Genomic DNA, 22,391 nt, shown 5'->3' on the forward strand with positions numbered 1-22,391 from the left:
TCAAAATTGTTTACACAAGCAAAAAGAAAAATTAAACAACTTATAAATTGTGTAAACATAACCCTTTTACAAATTGATCATGTTTCTGTTTTGTTAAAGGTTTTGTCAATATATCTGCAATCATTAAATCAGTTGACAAATATTTAACACTTACAATGTTTTTCGTAACGACATCTCTAATAAAATGATGCCTGACATCGATATGTTTGGTTCGACTATGATACATAGAACTAGTAGTCAATTTTTGAGCAGATTGGTTATCATTATACATTGTTACTTTACAATCTATATTCAGTAATTCACTGAGGAAACCACGAACAAAAAGAGCCTCTTTACATCCATCTGAAAGTGCCATGTATTCAGCCTCTGTGCTGGAGAGAGCAACAGTTTTTTGCTTTCTACTTTCCCAAGAAATCAATGAATTACCTAGCTTAAAGATAAAACCAGTAAAGGACTTACGATCTATTTCGTTGCCGCCCCAATCAGCATCTACATAAGCAGTCAAATCTAAACTGCCCTTTTGAAAGACTAATTTATAATTTAAGGTACCTTTGAGATAGCGAAGAACACGTTTCAGCGCCTTCCAGTGTTGTTCAGTGTGACGCTCGTTGAACTGACTGAGTATACTCACAGCATGAGCGATGTCTGGACGGGTGCAGACTGCTATGTAAATTAAATCCTTTTTCTAGTGGAGTTTTTGCTGGTTTGCAATCCGCCATGTTAAACTTCTCCAAAACTCTTTTTATGTATCCAGTTTGATCTAGAGTTATTTTATTCTGACACTTATCAATTCTCATCCCAAGAATGTGGTGTGCCGAGCCAAGATCTCTCATCTCAAAAGTGTTCATGAGATCACACTTAATCTTTTCCTTTAATTTTCTATTTTTGGAAAATAAAAATATGTCATCGACGTAGAGTGCAATTATTACCAACTCATTTTGTGTTCTCATATAAAAAACACATGGTTCTGAAGAGATCCTTTTGAAGTTCATTTTCTGCAACAGAACTTCAGTTATTTTTTCGTACCACATTTTAGACGCCTGTTTTAGGCCATAAATTGCTTTGTTCAATTTATATACCAGATGCTCTTTACCTTCCTGAATGAAACCTTCTGGCTGTTCCATGAATACATTTTCATTGAGATCGCCGTTCAAAAACGCAGTCTTCACGTCAAGATGGTCGATGTCCATGTCAAATTCTGCAGCAATGGCGAGTAGTGTTCTCATGGTTGAGTGTCTTACCACTGGCGAGAAAGTTTCCTCGTAGTCGACTCCAAATTTCTGCGAATAACCTTTCGCTACCAGTCGTGCTTTGTACTTTAAAAGTTCACCATCAAGACCTTTCTTCTTTTTAAAAACCCATTTGCACTTTATCGGTTTCTGGTTTTTCGGTTTCTCCATGAGGGTCCAGCATTTGTTATCAATAAAGGATTTATACTCATCTGACATGGCTTTCAACCACTCAGCTGCTTCTGTGCCCGCCAAAGCTTCCTGCACAGTTTCCGGTTCATCATCAACGCTGCACAGCTCCTTCACCAACAGCACAGCCATCGAAGCCACATCTTCATAATCTGATGAATCTGTTGTCATCTCATCCAATGTGGAACGTCCTGGAACGTAAGTAGGATCCGCAGAACTATTTGTTCCCAAAGTTGTATCAACCTCACTGTCTGAATCATGTACTGTAAACGTGTCTGATTGTCTTCTTAATTCGTCTGTATTTTCTAGATGGTCATCAGAAATTTCTGGTCTTACAGTAGATGGTTCAGGCTGTTCATATTGTTGAGGAAACTCAATGAACTCAGAGTGAATATCATCATGTGACCTATCATTCTTGTGGAAAAACTTATTTTCCAAGAAAATCACATCTCTCGCTTTGACACATTTATATGATTTTGTGGGATCCAACAGTCGATAACCTTTTGTACCCTCGCAGTACCCCACAAAAATATGCTCTTTAGATTTAGGATCCAACTTGTTTCTGTTTTGTGAAACGGCATAAGCAATGCACCCAAAAACATGTAAATGACTAATATCTACCTTCTCTTTGCTCCATTTCTCTTCGGGTACTTGTCCAATCACAGCCTTAGTCGGTGTTCGATTCTTGAGATACACGGCGGTGTTCACTGCTTCTGCCCAGAATTGGTTGTCCAGGCCAGCGTCTCTCAACATACATCTAGTCTTCTCAACAATGGTCCGATTTGCTCTTTCTGCCACGCCATTTTGTTGTGGAGAATACGGGACCGTTGTTTGATGTTTGATTCCGCTCTCTTTCAGGTACGCCTGTAATTTATGATTAATATATTCACCACCGTTATCACTACGTAGAATCTTAATTTTGTGGTTTGTTTCCTTTTCAACAGCAGCTTTAAAGTTCTTGAAGTTATCAAAGACTTCGTCTTTAGTTCGCAGGAAATAAACAAAAGTTTTTCTGCTAAAATCGTCAATGAATAATAGGAAGTATCTAGCACCCCCAAGAGACGGTGTTGGCATTGGCCCACATACATCTGTGTGTACCAATCCCAATATCTGAGTTGCTCTTGTATACGACTTCTTTGAAAAAGGAACACGAGTCTGTTTACCTTCAATGCATGCAATACAAGGATTGAAAACACTTGGATTATAGTTAATACCTGTGACCATACCTTTGTTCAACAGCATCATACTCCTGGAGTTCAAGTGACCAAGTCGACGGTGCCACATTTCTTGAGACTCCTCTGCTACTTTACCTTTTGGTAAACTTGATGAAGAAGTGTCAACAGTCTCATCATCCTGCGGTTCTTTAGTAGCTGCACTGTAAGAAGCAAAGTTAGTATTGTCTCCCCCCATACACAAAGGCTGATCAATGACATCAAGTTGATAGATATTATTCCTAAGAGTGGCCGTTGCCAAAACATCATTATCATCTGATATTATACATTTCTGTTTACTAAAAACCACTTTATAACCCTTCTTCACTAGAGAACTAACAGAGAGTAAATTCGCTGAAAGATTAGGCACATAAGAAACGTCTTTTATTAGTCTCTCACAGTCTTTCAGTTTTACCCACACATTACCCTGCCCGGCAGTTACTAATTTTTCACCATTTGCAACACTCACTTGCGACGGATTTTGTTCCTTAAAATCACTGAAAAGTTCGCGATTATTGCACATATGATGTGACGCACCACTATCCACATACCACACATTGCACTGAATGCTTGCCGAGAGAGCCGTCAAGAGAGCCTTCGATGAATCCTTTCCAGATTTGTCCTTGTCAGACTTCTTGTCATTCTCTGGCTTCTTTGTGTTATTCCTCGGGCAATTCCTAATAAAATGTCCAGTCTTCTTGCATTTGTAGCATTTTGGTGCTTTCCTGGTTGTCGCAAAGGCCGTCGTTTCTTCAGTATTGTTCCTGCGGTCATATTCTTGTAATAGTTTACTTTTGACCATGTCACTTGTCAGCTTCAAACTTGAATTCTCAAGTGCCATTATAAGCGGATCATAGTTGGTTGGTAATCCGCTGAGCATGATGACAGCTAAGAACTCATCATCCAGGGGTGAATTTATGTCGCTCAGTTGTTGTGACAATTCCTGAAGCTTGCCCACGTAACTTTCCATGCTGCTAAACTCAGTCAGTTTGGTACTAAAGAGTGTCCTCAACAATCCCAATCTTCGGGATAGTCCTTTATCCTCATATGCCTTGCTGAGGTTATTCCATGCCTCACGAGCATCCTTAGCGTTCCTGACATGAGGAAATGCACTCGCTTGTACCGATAGGCAAATTCTCGCCAATGCCTTCTGCGACTTTTTCGTGTCTTCTTCACTCTGCGCAGGTTTTTCCTCACCATCGATAGTTTCCCAGAGGTCTTCGTGAACGAGTATCATTTTCATGATAAATTTCCAAGACGAATAATTTTCGGCCCCTTTTAGCTTTTCGATGTTTGATGCAAAAGAAGTATTTCCAGCCATCTTTAGAGGTTACGTTGAAAATATCGAAAAAATCCGTGATTTTCAATTCTGGTGCAAAAATATTGTGTTTATTTTGTAGATCCAGTGCCCTGGGCCCATAACCTGTTGGAATTATGGGCGGAAATACAAATTCGAGAGTGATTTTAACAGATAGTTTTATTTCTATTTAGACACAGAGAAAAGTACAGAGCGAGAGACAAAAGACAGTTTTGACAGTTTGGTTTTTTTTTTTAAACCAAAGACCTTTATGACATTGTGTTTACAAAGCAGGTTCCAATATAGAGTTCTCGCATAATCGATCACGGACCGATTACTAATCGATATTGCCAAATAACGATTTATCGATTAACAATTCGATTAATCGATTTTATTGATTACCATCATTACTATCATTTGATTGTTAATTCAATTCCTTATTTTCAGCAATATAATCGATTATTGCAATCGAATAATCGATTATGATTTATTCGGTATACATGCTTACTAAATCGATAGAATCGATAGTAAGATATGATACAATACTCTCAATATGATCGATAAAAGCAATCTAATTGACCTAATACTATTTTGATCACCCTAATGTGATGTGCAATACTATGGAAACTTTGCATATTCAACGACCTCTATCGCCGTATCCCCGCGTATTTCAGGATTGTTGTCATACTATGAAATGAAGTACTAGTATTAAGCTTTAATTAAGTATACTTTTTGTTTCTGTTGGTTCAACGCCCAATATGCCCATCATCCTTTATAGCCTATATGTTATTCTGGGTTATAAACAATAACACTGTAAAGTTTCATCTAAATCTGTTCGGTAGTTTTTTCGTGAAAGAGTAACAAACAAACATGTTGATATCCAGACATCCATACAAACTTTGACATTTATAATATTAGTAAGATAAGATAGATTAGCAGAATAATATAGAATTAAAACATAGGTAACAATAATAGGTAAGAGTGATAGAACCTTACTTACCTTACCCTACAGTGGCAAAACTAGAAGCGCTTAAAATATAGCCCTCGTTGACAGAGAAATCGGACATCTTGCAAACAAAAATAAAAACTACTCATCGAAACCTAAAACCTCCTCTTTTGAAGCCGGTCAATAAATATCTTGTCAAACTCAACTCACAGCATACAAATATGATTGTAACACAGAAACAACTAAGTTACGTAACTAGTGATGTCATTTTTATATGAATATCTAGAATCTAGACTCAAGACTGTTGCAGTCAACCTTTGACATCTCTTGACATTTCTCAACAGAGTGAAAATATGCGAATTGGTATTTTATTACTTTAAAAATACGACTCTATATACATTGCCAGTTGTTTTAATACTCAAGAAGGAAAATGAAATTACATATTTTCAATCAAGTTGCTTTTTATAGTGCTGTTGACTGCGCATCATGTTTTTTATACCAAATATAAGGTACCACAATATCTTGAAGGATATGCCGATGTCCGTATATTATCCTTTATTTAGTTTGAATTAGACTGTCTTAATTCAATAGCTAGATCCTCTGTCCAACGAGTACGGGACTATTCCCACCTCTCGTTCCCACCGCTGCAACTCCTGTGTAGCCAGGATCTACAGCTTGACCGCCAATTACCCAACCAGTGAAGGTCAAGTTTGTCCCGGGGAAAGTTAAACTGTCATTGGACCCGCAACGAAATTAATCAGAAGAACATAGGAGGAGTACGAAGTTAAGGTTCGATGATTACGGTCAACCTACCTTTTGTTGCATTGCATAAAAATAATGTTCTTCAATCTCTAAGATCTTAGAAAGACTTATCTACAACAGACTTGTGGAATACCTAGAGAAAAACAGACTTCTAGCAGACACCCAATATGGCTTTAGATCTAACAGGTCAACAGACGACGCAGTACACCAAGTCACTGACTACATTATAAGACAACTTGACGCTCAAAAAAAGTGCTTAGTCATTTTCCTGGACCTTGCTAAAGCTTTCGATACAGTCTCGCAAAACATACTTCTCGAGAAGGTATACGAACTGGGAATAAGAGGAATTTCGCATAAACTCATTAAAGATTATCTTTCAAACAGGACACAACGTGTCATGGTAGATGATGCAGTTAGTGACGAACTAACTGTCGAATATGGTGTTCCACAAGGAAGTATATTGGGTCCTTTATTATTCCTCACATATATCGATGAATTATGCCAACTTCCTCTTGCCGGAAACGCAAAGATAATATCCTATGCTGATGATACCGCACTACTTATTAGCGCAGACACCTGGGAAGAAACATACAAATTAGCTCAAACGGGTTTCAATCTGGTCACCGAGTGGCTTAGAAATAACTTACTAACACTCAACATCGACAAAACAAAATATATGACATTTTCCTTTAATTCAATATCCCAACCCATTCCTGACACACATACCATAATAGCTCATCTGTGCCCGGACCGTACTGACTCCTGTACATGCCCTAAGCTCCGTAGCACAGATAATATGAAGTACCTAGGTGTCATTATCGACAAACACTTAAATTTTAAAACGCACATCGAGTCACTAACAGCTAGAGTGAGAAAATTGATTTATGTTTTTAAGAATCTCCGACACGTCGCAAGCGGCTATCTACTTAAATCGATATATTTAACCCTATGTCAGTCATTATTAACGTACTGCATAACTTCATGGGGAGGTACTCATAAAACCACAATGCTTAGTCTAGAGAGAGCACAAAGAGCCGTTCTAAAAGTCAGCACTTTCCGACCTATACGCTTTCCGACTGCAGAGCTCCTTGCTGAATGCGAAGTTCTCTCGGTGCGGCAGCTCTTCATCCTACTAACAGTTACTAAAAAACATTCATTAACACCCTACAACCCGGCACTCCAAACCAGCAAACGACGAGCTGATATCGTGTGTTCTACTGAACAAATCAGAAGATCACATACGATGAAATTCTTCTGTTATCTAGGTAGCTTATTGTACAATAGAATAAATCAGTCTCTATGTATTTACTCTATGAATAAAGTCGCTTGCAAAAAAATCATACAAGATTGGCTAAAAAATAAAACCTATGACGAAACAGAAAACCTGTTACAGATTGTAACTTAATTATATAACACAAGGTAAAAATAATGCTTAGTAGTTAAGAATAGAAATGTATTTATATTTAGTTACATACTGTTATTGTGATAATGTTTAGTATGCACTAACCTACTTTTAATAAAATACCTAAGACACAGGCAAACAATTTTGCTTAGTTTAGGTATTAATAATTAATTTTACCTTCGCACACTAACCTTAATTTAAGTAAGTGAATTCAAATGTATCTAGGCTAAGTTTTATTAAGTAATAAATTTATTCTTATCTTATTCTTATCTTAATGTTAGACCAATTCAAAGCCGATAAATTTATAAATTTAGTACTGTATTAAGACCCAAATGATAAATTTTTCTTTTTTATTTCTTTCTAGTAACTAGTAGATCTTTTTAGTAGTGTAAGGCCCAGAACAGACGGTGAAACGCAACTGCAACGAAACTGCAACTTTCTGATGATTCTTATGAATGAAATTGAAACTGAAAGTTTGAAACTGGTCGCGTCATGTGTGGTCTCTCAACGGACGCTATGGCAGAAACTTAGATGCAACTCAAAAGTAACTAGCAGTTGTAGTTTCATTGCAGTTGCGTTTCACCGTCTGTTCTGGGCCTAAGTTACTAGATTGTAGTATTTAATAAGTTACTAGAATAATTCCCATAGCTACCATAGCGTCATTTTTCTAATTACCCCAGTAATGACAGCCGGTATTGTCTCCATCGCTCTACTAAGGCGCCCATACATATTTTAAGATACTAGATTGTAGTCTTTATTAAGTTACTATAATAATTCCCATAGCTAACGTAGCTACATTTTTCTAATTACCCCAGTAATGACAGCCGGTATCGTCTCCATCGCTCTACTAAGGCGCCCGTACATATTTTAAGATACTAGATTGTAGTCTTTATTAAGTTACTATAATAATTCCCATAGCTACCATAGCGACATTTTTCTAATTACCCCAGTAATGACAGCCGGTATTGTCTCTATCGCTCCACTAAGGCGCCCGGTTTAGCCCGACCGGTTAGTTCGCTATGTAGCTTAATTTTCTTGCTCTTGTGTAAGATTGGGCGTGTTTCCAATGTCTAAAGATTATTTTTATACATATATTTTTTGTTCATTGTCTGTTAATATTTAAAATACTTGTGGCGGGGATAGAATATTATACAACTTACGCAATAAAAGATTTGAATTTTAATATGAACTTATGATGAAGTGTAAAGTACATAAATCACTCAGCGAGGCTGAGTATAGTTTAAAAAGTATGGCAATTGACTGAAACCAATAATTAATTACTACTCCAAGACACAACTTCCTTCAAAACATACTTCAGTTTAGCTGTCAAAATCGAATTGGTTTACAATTTTGCTTTCGGTATATATTATTTGAAATCAATATAAAGCTTGTAAAAAGTCAATCAATTATGTTGGTAGAATCATTACGTCATAATAAATAACTCAGATTTGCTACACAAAATAATGAGGGTTTTCGCGAATGAAAGATCCGCTAGATGGCGGGACGTGGATGTGGGGTCTGACTGCTGCGTGATTGGTGGATTTTGACATATCTGTCAATGTCATGTCGAAAATAACCAATCATGCAGCATTTGGACCTCGCGTCTACGTATTGCCATCTGGCGGATTTTTCAATCGTGAAAACCCTCATTGGTGCGTTTTGACAGCTCAAAAAGTATATCAATTGGCTATGATGTTATGTACCTAATTCTAAATCTTGATTTCTTCCATTATCGTATTACGACAATGGAAACAAACCAACGGTTACAAAACCGCGTTTAAAATTGCTACAATAAGGCAATTCGTTTAATTGCAATTTTAATAATTTGCTAATATTTATTACGATGCGGTTAAGTAATTTTGCAAAAAATGCAAATGGCTGCCTAGTTTGATCTACATTTTTGATAAAATATATTTTGTGACCACATTATTTAACAAAAAGAGATAGTAGGAATGAAAAATACGAGTTAATTTGTAACTTGTCTACTTTTTGATCAAAAATATCTATACAGGGTGGAAACGATAAGTGATCTCACTCAAATATTTCTAAACTAAGTATACAAGATATCGAAAAACTGATTACTGATCCTGAAAGTGCTTCACGAGCTCTTTCAAACGGTATCAGTAATAGTTTACAGAATTAATTGGATCTATCCGAAAATTTAATGTTTTCAACCTTCAAAAATTAAACTGTGGGTGAAATTAAATTAGTATCTCAATGGAAATTGTGTATGTACACAAGAAGATTAATCCTTCAAGGCCCGAGAATCTAGACACAATAGATAATCAATTGTTATGACATTAATGAATGCCGTCTGGGACTCAAGCGGTTAACAAACTATTTATTATTATAATCTACATTATTCTCAATGAAGTCCTATCCAAAAAAATATTTTATTTTCTCCTTTAAAAAGTGTTAGACTAAAAATCGTGGGCCATAACAAAACATCATTTCAATCATCAATTTAATATTCTCGACGCGACTTCAAGTTTTTTAACCTTAACAATATGACCACCTTTCCTTTGTTTTTTAAATTAAAATTCAACGTGCAATATCGTGTACATTTCTTGAGAATTTTGTGATAGTATCTGTGACAGACATTATTGACGTATACGTCAATATCCCTTTCTATCTTTGAAAAAATTAAATGTATACTAAACTCTATGGACTTTTAAAACTTTTATCAAAAAATTTATCCAATCCCGCAAAATTCGTTTGTAGGTAATCAAAATTATTTTTCCTCTCCCAATCCTTCATCCTACCTACCCTTTTTTTTTTCCCTTACATTTTAATTTCTATATTATGTATTTATTTGTGTTGTCTCAATTTGTGTTGTCTTTTTTGTTTTAGGTACTCACACAAATAATTTTGCTTTTAATTAGAAATGTAAATACTTTTGTTTTTTGTAAACCCTGTTACACTCTGTCAAAGCTGTTTACGTGACATTGGCGAAATCATGGTTCTCAATACCAAGTCGTTGCCAAAATAAAAGAAGAAGAAGAAGAAGAAGAAATAAGATGTTTTAATAATTTAACTGCATCAGTCTGCTTCATCATTACACCTTTAATGAGTCAATTTTGATACAAATTAAATGTTTTAAAATATTGTCAAAGATGACTTTCTGTGTCTAGGAGACATGTAGGTTATTGGAAAAAGACATAGGATTACTTTAATTTTAAAACATAAAGGGCATGAAATAGGGGTTGAAAAGTGTGCATGGAATATCTCTATATTTTTTATACATTTTTTCTGAATAATAAGGTGATTTTTAAGTGAAGGCTTTGGCATCACTGACCTATCGACCTGCCAATTTCATGTACACATTCTTAATTTCAGCGTTAAAGTTTTAGTTTTTTTGGTAAGCAGTTTTAGACTATACCGTCTTAAAAATAGCGTCTCAATTCAAAATCTTCGCTTAAACACAGACTTAACTACGTATAAATGACTAGATCGTTTAGAATTCTAGAATTTTAATCTAAATAGTTAGCTGGATTAGCGAGAACTCATCCCAGTGAGGCAACTTGGATGTGTGTCGCAATACGGCCTCGATTCGAACGTGAATATATTGACTACGTGACGGCGGGACGTATTTATATGGCAGTCCTGTAGTTAGAGAAATAGGTGTGCAGCGCAATATAGTCAAGTAAGCAGTATTTTTATGCACAACGAGGAATTGGCCTGGCCTGCATCTCACCAAAAAGTGATGATGATCAGGCTGATGGCAGTAGTTTAATAAAAAACAATAACTTTTAAGCTATTGTTCAACATGCTTGTAACTTTTTTAATGTAAGTTAGCTACAAGTACTACACATCTTAAATTAGAAAATCTACAAAATTCTTGAAAGGAATAAAATAAATAAATAAAAACGTTGGAAAAGTTTGATATTTTTTTGTTTCATTAAATAACTTGTCTTTTATTTTGTGACAAATTCGTTGACATGCCAAAAACCAAGTAAGGTTCAGTAATACGGGTTCGATCACTTCTTGCGACATGACGGTAGGCGCGACATGTGCGAGGATGCTTTAAAGCTGACAAAAACAACATTATCATCTGAAATGTCAAAGTTAAGTCCTGTTGACATGAAAACATGTACGTAATATATTGACACTTCTAAGCCGCCATATGATACCAATTGACACACTTTTTAGGCTTATAGCTTTAGGCCAATGTGACTCTTTCATTTGCTTACTATTTTAAACACAAAGAGGAAGATATTGGCTTGAATCTCACCTGATGAAAAGTGATGATCAGGCCGAAGGTGGAAGCGAGCTTCACCCGGAATCCTCAACCACAGAGGAACTGACTATCTTACCTCTAACTGCCGGAACACAACAATGCTGTTAACATTGTTGTTATGGCGACACACATAAGTATGTTGCTGGTAGCCACCTAACTAACCGTAACTACACTCCCGAGCAAAACTATGGAATCACTTACATGAAGTTGTTTCCACGGGATCTTGTGTACTAACGAATTTGTTAGTAACAAAAAAAGTGGCACCATTTTAAAGATTAAACTTTTACCTTTAAATTGATACCAAATTCATTCAAATCACACCAGTATTTAAAAAAATATCCCGGCTGATGTGAAGAAGTAACGAAAAAGACATGTATCAACTGTTTGATACGTCGCGAGTTGCGGCCCATTTACCCCCTATAAAAGCACTTGTTTTCGAATTTTTGCTTTCACACGTTGATCCATACACATCTCAGCTTCTTTTGACACTTTACCTGGGATTCTACACCTTCAGAAGCAGCACAAATCCTTGCACTATTGCAAGCAGGGCTCAGCCAGCGGGCTGTCGCATGTCAGCTCCACATAAGCCAGTCCTGGGTTTCGAAAGTTTTAAGACGCTTTCGGGAGACTAGTGGCTTTATCCCGAGACCAAGTTCTGAACAGCGCCAGTGCACATCGCAGAAGGATGACCGTTTTTTCATGTCAACCTCTCTATGAAATCGTCATTTGATTGGTATCGACGTCCAGCAAGAGCTTAGAAATGTTCTTAGGATAGCTGTTAGCGTGTGGACAGTTCGTCTAAGATAAAAGCAATAGAATCTGACTCCAAAAAGGCCTGCCACAGGCTCGAAACTGACGGCAGGTCACCGATAAGCACGCTTTCAATTTGCTCGTACACATCTCGATGGGAAGTCGAGCAAGCCACCCCCATAAGCCACTGTTTCAGCGAACCAGCACTGCACAAATCGCTCCCCAGGCTGCCTATAGACCCGACCTCTTCAACTGCTGCACTGCAAACACAGTCTGCATTCATCGGAGAACAAAACTCGCCTCCATTACTCGCCTACCCATCAAAATAAGTGCGAGTTAATTGAAAGCGTGCTTGTCGGTGACCTGCCGTCAGTTTCGAGCCTGTGGGAGGCCTTTTTGGAGTCAAATTCTATTGCTTATATCTTAGACGATCTGTCCACACGCTAACAGCTATCCTACAAACATTTCTGAGCTCTTGCTGGACGTCGATACCACTCAAATGATGATTTCATAGAGAGTTTGACATGAAAAAACGGTCATCCCTCTGCGATATGCACCGGCGCTGTTCAGAACTTGGTCTCGGGATAAAGCCACCAGTCTCCCGAAAGCTTCTTAAAACTTTCGAAACCCAGGACTGGCTTATGTGGAGCTGACGTGCGACAGCCCGCTGGCTGAGCCCTTCTTGCAATAGTGCAACGATTTGTGCTGCTTCTGTAGGTGTAGAATCCCAGGTAAAGTGTCAAAAAAAGCGGAGATGTGTACGGATCAACGTGTGAAAGCAAAAATCCGAAAACACGTGTTTTTATAGGGGGTAAGTAGGCCGCAACTCGCGACGTATCAAACAGTTGATACAATTCTTTTTCCTTACTTCTTCACATCAGCCGGGATATCTTTTTAAATACCGGTGTGATTTAAATAAATTTGGTATCAATTAAAAGGTAAAAGTTTAATCTTTAAAATGGTGCCACTTTTTTTGTTACTAACACATTCGTTAGTACACAAGATCGCGTGGAAACAACTTCATGTAAGTGATTCCATAGTTTTGCTCGCGAGTGTATAACCATAAGCGGTGTTTTTATATAGAGTATGACAGATTTTTGACGTTTGCTATATTATTTAAAATAAGATGGTGCAGCCCAGCTTTAGACTACCATCAACCAAATCGATCAGAAATTATTGCCTCCACTCTCTATGAGTTTTGGTACTGTTTCTCACGAGTCTTAATAGTTAGATAGTTGAAATATTCACAGAATGTGTATTTTTATTGTCTGTATAGCAACACTTACTAAAAATTTCAAATTATGTAGGTACTAGATTTACGCCCGCGGCTACGCCCGCGTGGAATTTTGTCTGTCACAGGTCACAGAAAAACTTTATCGCGCGCGTCCCTGTTTCAAAAACCGGGACAAAAACTATCCTATGTCCTTTTCCGGGATTCAAATTATCTCTATGCCAAATTTCATCAAAATCGGTTCAGTGGTATAGGCGTTAAAGCTAGACAGACAGACAGACAGAGTTACTTTTGCATTTACAATATTAGTATAGATTTCAATCTCGTTCAAACTCGTTTTAAATAAAAAATGTTGCACAAACTAGAAACCTATAAACAATAACGATTAATAGAAGTCAATTCTGAATGTTAAGAACATATTTCAACAAGTCACGTTTTAGAAGGGAATTTATAACACCACAGACTGGCATAAAAGAGTAACTATGGCTATGTCGTTATGATTTTAATATTACATACTAGCGGCTCGCCGCGACTTCGTACGCGTGGATCCCGTTTTACCCCCTTAGGGGTTGAATTTTACAAAATCCCGTCTTAGTGAGCACCTACGTTCTAAAAGGAACCCCCATGCAAAATTTGAGACTCCTAGCACTTGTAGTTTCTGAGATTTCGTGATGAGAGAGTCAGTCAATCAGTGACCTTTCGCTTTTATAGATATAGGTATGTAGATTTTCAATTGATTTTCAATTAAACGCCTCCCAAATAAACCTGTCACAACCAGGAAGCGAATTCGAGACGTCAATTTCAAGGTCTATGTCCTCGTTACCGCGTATAGCCCCAGTGGACTGGTTACCCAACCTATTTGACTAAAAAGGGAGGTAATGTGTTACTTAATCCTTTTATGTAAAGCAATTTGAATATATTTACGTTCGTACTGTTAGGCGACCTGTTTGTAGCTATTTATATTTAGCATTCACTCATGGACTTTTGTAGGCTTAGAATAATAGTTTGGTGGTTGAAGAGTCTATTTTCTAGAGTTTCTGGTTCAGGGTTCGATTCTCAGCAGGGGCATAGGATCTAAGAGTTCACTGTGTGTCACTGTTTCCAGTTTACTCGTATGTATGGCACTGTAAAATTGAGATGATTAAAAAATATTTAATTTAATATTTTCTCTAAAACAGGCCACAATTTAAATATACGAGCTTTTCGCTGTTACTTTGCTTTTGCCCGCGGCTTCTGCTAAACTCTAGATCCCCATTCATCCCTTTAGAGGTTGAAATTTGAAAATATTGGTATCCTAGCGGATATCACGTAGGAGGTAAATTTAGTAAAATCCGTTCAATGGTTGAATTTGTTACTTATGTCGCGTTGATACCCTTGTTTCTCTATTTTAACTGGCAAAGAATATTTGTTTTAACCGACTTTAACAAAAGGAGGTTTTGAACTCGGTTTGTATGTTTTTACTTATACAAATCTCGGTTGTATATTTAAATACGAGTATGCTACACGGTAGCCAGCCAAAACCAACAAAAACCAAATACTGAAGACAATACCACCAAGTAGGTCGGCATCAGTACACCGAACACGTCTGTGTTACATAACTGTTGAACCTTATTTGGGCATAAGTCGTGTTACCAGTTCTTATAAAATTATCTGATGGCTGCTAGGGTTACCAGCTGCTAAATAAAGTCTTGAGAAGGAGCTGAATGTATAAAACGTACAGACGTTTTATAACCTAACCCTACTACGACATAAAACGACGCTGAAAAAGTATAAAACAAGATTTTCAGAATACTGAACTGAACCAAGTTGCTAATGTAGTTGCATAGTAATTTTCATGTTTGGAAAACCGCAGTCACACGTTGTCAAAGTGCTACGGTAGGTAGGTATATGTAACGTGTGACTACGCCTGAAGCCACCCGTGTGAAGTTTAGTTTGTCACAGATCGTCATAAATTATAGCCTATATGTTATTCTGGGTTATAAACTTTAATACTGTATAGTTTCATCAAAATCCGTTCAGTAGTTTTTGCGTGAAAGAATAACAAACATCCAGGCATCCAAACTTTCGCTTTATAATATTAGTACGAGTAGGATTAATTAAGTAAGTACTATTTAATTTCAAATAACGCACAAATCACAGAGCTCTTTTCAACGCTGTGCGTTCGATTTGCTGCTTCACTTAATCAAGCATCGTTTGTTAATTTTGCTAGTTCAAATATTACCAATCTCAAGACCTTACCGGGACTCAAACCCAGGACATTACAAGTATTACAACACCCGCGATCCCACACCGACTCGCGACGGATTCGAACCGCCGCGATGCGGTTGGCCGACCACTTTCACTGAGTATGCCTGTAACGATGTATTAGTCGATTTCAAAAGAGAATGAATTAGTGCTCATTGGGAATGTAGAGAGTTCGATTCCTGGAGGGTGTATGTACAGTGTCTAATAGTTGAAGACACCGAAAATAGTCAAAAAATTACCACACGTTGTTACAAAGGGAAGTCGAACCTTAACTTCGAACTCCTCCTATGTTCTTCTGATTAATTTCGTTGCGGGTCCAATGACAGTTTAAATTTCCCCCGGGACAAACTTGACCATCACTGGTTGGGTTGTTATTGGCGGTCAAGCTGTAGACCCGCTGTGCTCGGTTTGCTGCTTCACTTAAGCAAGCATCGTTTGTGAATACGGGCGTAAGTCAAAAATGTAAACCACTACTAGCCTGGTGGTTTGCGTACCAGACTACAAAGCCGGTTTCGGGATCGAACCCCGCTGGGGACAAGTACCAGTAACACCCGGGTTCACGCTCTACTTATTTCAGTATAAATAATTGGCGTATTTGTTGGAATTATTTACCAGCATTGATAATGCAGCGATTCGTTATTTTCTTAATTAAAAGCAATCGGAATAAATTGTTTATTAATATGGTTTAAAATGACTTCCTCTTCTTGATAAATCCATTCAACAAAAATATAGGTACTGTCGATCACAGTTAACTATCCATTTCCATTTTTGCTCTCGCTCTCATCAAATGGTGATTCTTTGCGATAGAACGAGACGACATGACCGGCAAATGGTAGTTAGTTAGCGATAGTACATGCAGTAGTCATCATGATCATCATCATCATCAGATCATTGAGTCTCCACTGCACGAGCACGACCCTCTCTAATTTACCAGAGGAAAATGGAAGATTTGTCCTACACTCCCCACGCTGGCCAGACGGGTTGGGGAGGCCTGATGTTCGCATATTTGTCTCTTAGTCTCTTACGACATCCACGGGAAGAGTGTTTAGTTCTAAAAAAAAAGTCATAACAACTCATTTTAGTTTAGGCTTTTGCTTTTAAAAAGCCATTTCACTCGTTCCAGTTTTAGAATACATAACCACAGTATTACCCCTACCTCTGCTTCTAGTTTATAAATATAAATTACTAATAGTCCCGCTAACCCTTCGTGGTAATTTATAAGTCTAGCGCAGTCTTTCCCAAAGTGGGCGATAACGCCCCCTTGTGGGCGCTGCAGGCTTAAAGGGGGGCGGTAAGAGACCCAGAAAAAAAATCGGGACGTTGTGTAGAGGCTTGGGAGGCGTCATCTACTAGAAGGACTCTTAGACACCGACTGAGCTCGACTCTTGACTACAGAAATGGGGGGCGCTAAAAAATAATTTATTCTCAAAGTGGGCAGTAGACTAAATAAGTTTATTAGTTAGTAAGTAGCGCTTAATTTAGTCAGTACCTGAGGTATGGGAGCGGCACGGGAGGGGGTGACATTGACATAATATGACGTGACATACAAATCTGAAGTCTCGCTGACGTTTGCCCGTCTCAAACTCTAACAATCCAAAGAGCTGCGTTACGCCCGTATTCACAAACATTGCATGCTTAAGTGAAGCAGGAAATCGAACGCACAGCCTTGAATAGGCTCTGTGATTGGGTGACACTGACATAATATGACGTGTGACAGTACAAGTACAAGTCTGAAGTATCGCTGACGTTTACCCATCATAAAATCCACCGATCCAAAGAGCTGCGTTACGTCCGTTTTCACAAACATTGCATGCCTAAGTGAAGCATCAAATCGAACGCACAGCGTTAAATAGGCTCTGTGATCGGTTCGTGTGTCACCCTGTGCGTCCACGCGCACTGTGAGACCTCATAGTGTTTGTGAAAACGGGCGTTAAACCTCAACGGGACCCTAAAACAATAAGTACTTGTTCCTCCACAGTACAATATCAAGTACCCGCCGAGGCGCCGAGGTCATTCACCCTGCGCGCGCGCCGGCCTTGCTTGACTTTTACTTGATATTGTTGCGTTGAAAGGGCTTTGGAGGAACTGTGGTCTAATGGTAAGATTCAGACCTAGAGGTCCTGTGTTCGATTCCCAGTGGATGCAAAATTTTCTGCTTGGTTCAATATGAAAATAAAAAATAGTTTATTCAATTTTGACCACTAGTGGCACTTATGAACGTCAACATACAGTAAAAAAAAACCAGGTAGCCCTTCAGGGGCACTTTACATGTCTCCTTATCTTTTGGGCCCTACACCAGCGCTTCGAGACAAAAATATGGCAAGTGCTGAGAAGAAACGCCGGAACAAACTCAGTCACCACTAGTTCCAAGTAATTTATCTAACGGTAAGGATAACCGAATTCAAGTACATCAAATTTATGTGCATAGGTTTACAATAGGTTTGGTTGGTAGTCACTTGCCTGACTTACTTTTGTTGTAGGGACTGTAGGTTCAAACGTCTGGGGTCTAGTTACCACCTGTCTCAGTAACAGAGGTCCTTGGCTCGATTCCCATTAGGGGCAATTTTCCCTGCTTCGTTTGGTTGGTGGTAGGCACTGGTAGGGCTTTGTTCTAAGACCGCCCGGCTTACTTCCTTAACAACAATGTTAGCATTGTTGTGTTTTGGCACTTGGAGGTAATATATCCAGTTCCTCCAAAGAAATAAGATTCCGTGCTTTGGATGGTATGTAAAGCTGTCTAATAATAAAGCCACGACCTGTAGAGATAGACATAGCGACTTTCTTGTACTATGTAGAGAAGTAAAACAGTGATTGAGTTTCTTGCGCTGCTTCTTCTCAGCACTGGCCCATTTATTGTCCCGAAGCAGTGGTAGGGTTAATACTGGGACGTGTAAAAGTGCTTTTTAAAAGCCTATTTGCAAAAATAAATGAGTTTTATGAGAGTTTTAGTTTTTAAACCCTATCCGACCCAAAAGGGGGTGATTCAGATGTAATTATTACTGATAATGACTAGAGACCTAAATCATATACAATTGTACTTCATCATCATCATCATTTCAGCCACAGGACGTCCACTGCTGAACATAGGCCTCCCCCAATGCTTTCCATGTTGCCCGGTTGGTAGCGGCCTGCGTCCAGCGCTTCCCTGCTACCTTTACAATGTGGTCTTGTACTTACTCACAGCTTTTAAGTTTTTAAGGTTCTTTTAAGTTCTTATAGGGTTTTGGACTAGCATATTTCGCTCACTAGTTGAAGTCTCTGGCAAGTAAAAGGACCTTACGATAGTGTCGCCATCTGGTGACCGCAAAATACGACTATTTTAAAGTTATGTACTCTATGTATGTAGTTTTTATTTCCAAGTATTCGGAACTAACAATAATAGGAAGCGAACGCCATATCACCACATCGGTGCATTGTTCTTGCCGTGTGTATGTCCTAGTGATGTGCTGAGGACGTAGAGTACCGATGTCGATAAAAATAATTCTATTGAAACAAAACCGAAATGCTTGTAAGTAAACTAGAGATGTGTGAGTACGCTTCTGACAGCCGATCTGGTGAAGGTCGCGCGAAGTACCTGGATGCGGGCAGCGCATGACCGATCGTTGTTGGAGATCCTTGAGGAAGCCTTTGTAGCAGTGGACGTCATTTGGCTGAAACGAATGAACGAATTTTGAGAAATTAGTGTCGTTATGAAATACTTAGAAGAACACAACTAATATGGTGACAGCCTCACTAAATTCAAGTCGAAACTTATGCCTGTCTTCGGTACAACTTAGGCACCGAACAGAATGAACAATGCTGTGTATACCTGTAATTGAGGTCGTATACGCAATACGTATCATGTGTTACCATGTTAAAATGTATGAACTGTATGAGACTTTGTTGGTGTACCTAATAAATAAATAAACATGGCTCAAATTGGATTAAACGTGGTGTTGCGATAAACTAATGAAATTGCACTTTGTAACATGTAACCGGTGCATTTGTAAGGAGTTTGTCTGACTTGACGTTTGTTATAGTTAATTTAAGATGATGCAACTCAGCCTTACAGTTTAACTTCACCTTTAAACTTTTCTGTTGCCGAACTATTATAAATTAACCGTTTTTTAACCGACTTCAAAAAAGGAGGATGTTCTCAATTCGAGTCGGTGCCGGTAAATATATTTATCTTGGCATCGACTCCCAGAGTATCAATCATTAATTATTCATCCTAATAAATGGGTCATTGTCAAATTTTGCGCAGGTAAACGTGTCCCTCAAAATTTTTTATTTTTTTGTTATTAATAATGTCAAAATCCTTTACGAATTATGTATTAAATACAAACTACATCGCATTAGCGAACATCCATTATTGGAATAACGACTCAAGTTTCAATATTTTTAATTTTTTTTAAAGTAACAGAGTGGTCATTCGTGGTAACAGAAAGGTTTTCCTTACAAATTGTACCTGTCCCATGTAGCATTCCGTTACAATAAACATCAAATAATTGCTATTTCTACTATAGTAACCCTCTTAAAATAAATTATCATCGTAAACAGAGTATTATAAATATTCAATAAAATATGTTTTAAAATCAGTCAGTATAAAATGTAGTTTTTAAATAATTTTCTAAACTTTGTCCCACGTACTATCTGGAACCACCTGGACCACTATGTTACTAACTAATTCACAACTCAAAATGGAAATGGCGGTATTTTGGATATTGTTTAATCTTTGGTGGGATGTCTGCTTTCGTCGTGGGAGTTCGTTAGATCGGGAGGAGGGGCAAGTCGCTCGGCAGTCGACCGCAAGGTGTTGAACGTGCTGCGTGTTTTTATTGCGCATCCACTTTGTTACCTACCTATTCACGTAAGTAAATGAATGTTTTTTCATTAGTTTACGTTCAGTATATTGTCTAAGGGGTAAATGTGTTAAATGTGAACGAAATATTTTGCTACACGATTTATTTTTTGACTGGTGTATAATGGAATGTAAAATTTACTACTCTGTTGCTGCAACTCTGTTACTAGCGTGTGGTAACAGAGTTGCTTATGCCATTATATTATTCTTTAATTTTGCTAAAATATTATGTTTCAATTACTTTTTTTTAATCAGTTGCAATTTAAAAAGTTCAAGCAATGGGTAACTTTGTTTTATACAAATAAATCGAAATAATAAATATTAATAACCCCAAAAACTCATTGTTACAGGATGTTTGCGTTATTAAAATGCCTCTAACGCCTGCTGAGAAGCAGCGACGATACCCGAGAACGCCGTAGAAATAATCAAGAAAAAAAGGGTTAAAATAATGTTTTTAAGGCAATTGACGATAATGCAACAAAATTCAAATTAATTAAGTGATTTATCCTATGAGGCTTTTGATAATTTACTTGCCATTGTTCCAGAACCTAAAAAAGTCTGCAAAGGTAAATGAGTATACTACCAATTTGATAATCCCTTAGTTAAACTTGAGAAATAAGTTATTTCAAATTTTCAGCTACTCTTCCAAGAAAAACTATTTTTTATTACTATACAGATAAGGAATCTATAAGAAAGTAAGCTCTTGATTGGTAAATTACAGTCATAAGTTAATGTTTTGATGAAGTGATTTGGATCTCAAGCTCAATAAGTGCAAATTATTACATAATATTCAATAAAAATAACAACTATGTTACTGTGTTACAACTCTGTTACTTTTCTGTCCCAGAGATTAAAGAACATAGTAAGATTTTAAAGAAAAGCTAGTCAATATAATATAGCAAATATCGCGATGCGTTAATTTATTAGATATTTTTACAGTATTATGTTCCAGTTAGCTGCTGATAAATAGATATTTGGAGGACTCAAGTAGAATTTAAGGTGTTTTAATATTCAAGAAGTAACAGAGTTGTTTAAGAGTTTAGATTGATGATTGTTAAACTTAAAAAAAGACTGTTATGATTCTAAATATATGTAAAAGATATAATACTGTTTAATATTAGTCCCAAAATATTTGAGACTGACTTGTTTAATTTCATAATAAAAGGTAAAACGTAATGGTAACAAAGTTGTATTTTTTTTCACCCTGATCCATTAAATCTGGAATAAATCTTAAATTATTGGTTGAACATCGCGGCAAACTGTAATAGATAATAATTCAGTTGTTTTAACGGACACGGACATAGAAAAAAGTAATATCTAAGCATATATTTATTTTGAAAAAAATATGATTTTAAGTTACATTTACCTGCGCAAAATTTGACAATGACCCAAATAAGTAATTAGTCGTTATTTTTCTACTTTTTAGTGCATGTTTTTTGGAGTCGGTTTAATTTATTTGTTAAAATTAATTTTATTACTTACTCTTTTGCTCTATAGCATTGAAAAAAAAAACTGTCATCATTAGGTCAACTAGCCTCCACTGCAGTAGCACGACCCTCCCTAACTTATCTATCGATATTTTTTTCCCATCACTATTCGAACACAAAGCAAGGTCCTACACATTACGACAAATACCTTAAGTACATAAGCTCTTATGTATACAACGACTTATAACACACACTTTGCAATGTATGTCGTATTTCTTAACATATAGAGTCGAAAATGTGTATGCCAATGTGTATTTAACTGCTTAAAATTCAATGCAATGTTGACTGGCTGAGGTTTTTAAATTATTTCCAAGGATTTTTTCTGTATTATACGACATATTGAAGGTATTTTAAGAAAATCCTTCAATAGCTCTATACACTAATTTGTGACATAATTTTTTAAGATGGATGTTAATTGATAATTAAACTACTGGACGCATTTTGATATAACTTTAGAATGTTGTATCATCATCATCATCATAATCTCAGCCATAGGACGTCCAGTGCTGAACATAGGCCTCCCCAATGCTTTCCATGTTGCCCGGTTGGTAGCGGCCTGCGTCCAG

At 37.2% G+C, this 22,391-nt stretch overlaps 1 protein-coding gene across 4 annotated transcripts in view; it reads left to right on the forward strand.

Annotated features, from left to right (window-relative positions):
• LOC135084928 (titin-like) overlaps window positions 1-22,391 on the forward strand; it is a 77,066-nt gene that overhangs the window by 38,483 nt on the left and 16,192 nt on the right. The gene's annotated exons all lie outside the window — the stretch shown is intronic.

The sequence above is a fragment of the Ostrinia nubilalis genome, chromosome 27 (assembly GCF_963855985.1).
Source record: "Ostrinia nubilalis chromosome 27, ilOstNubi1.1, whole genome shotgun sequence".
Taxonomy (NCBI): Eukaryota; Metazoa; Arthropoda; class Insecta; order Lepidoptera; family Crambidae; genus Ostrinia; species Ostrinia nubilalis.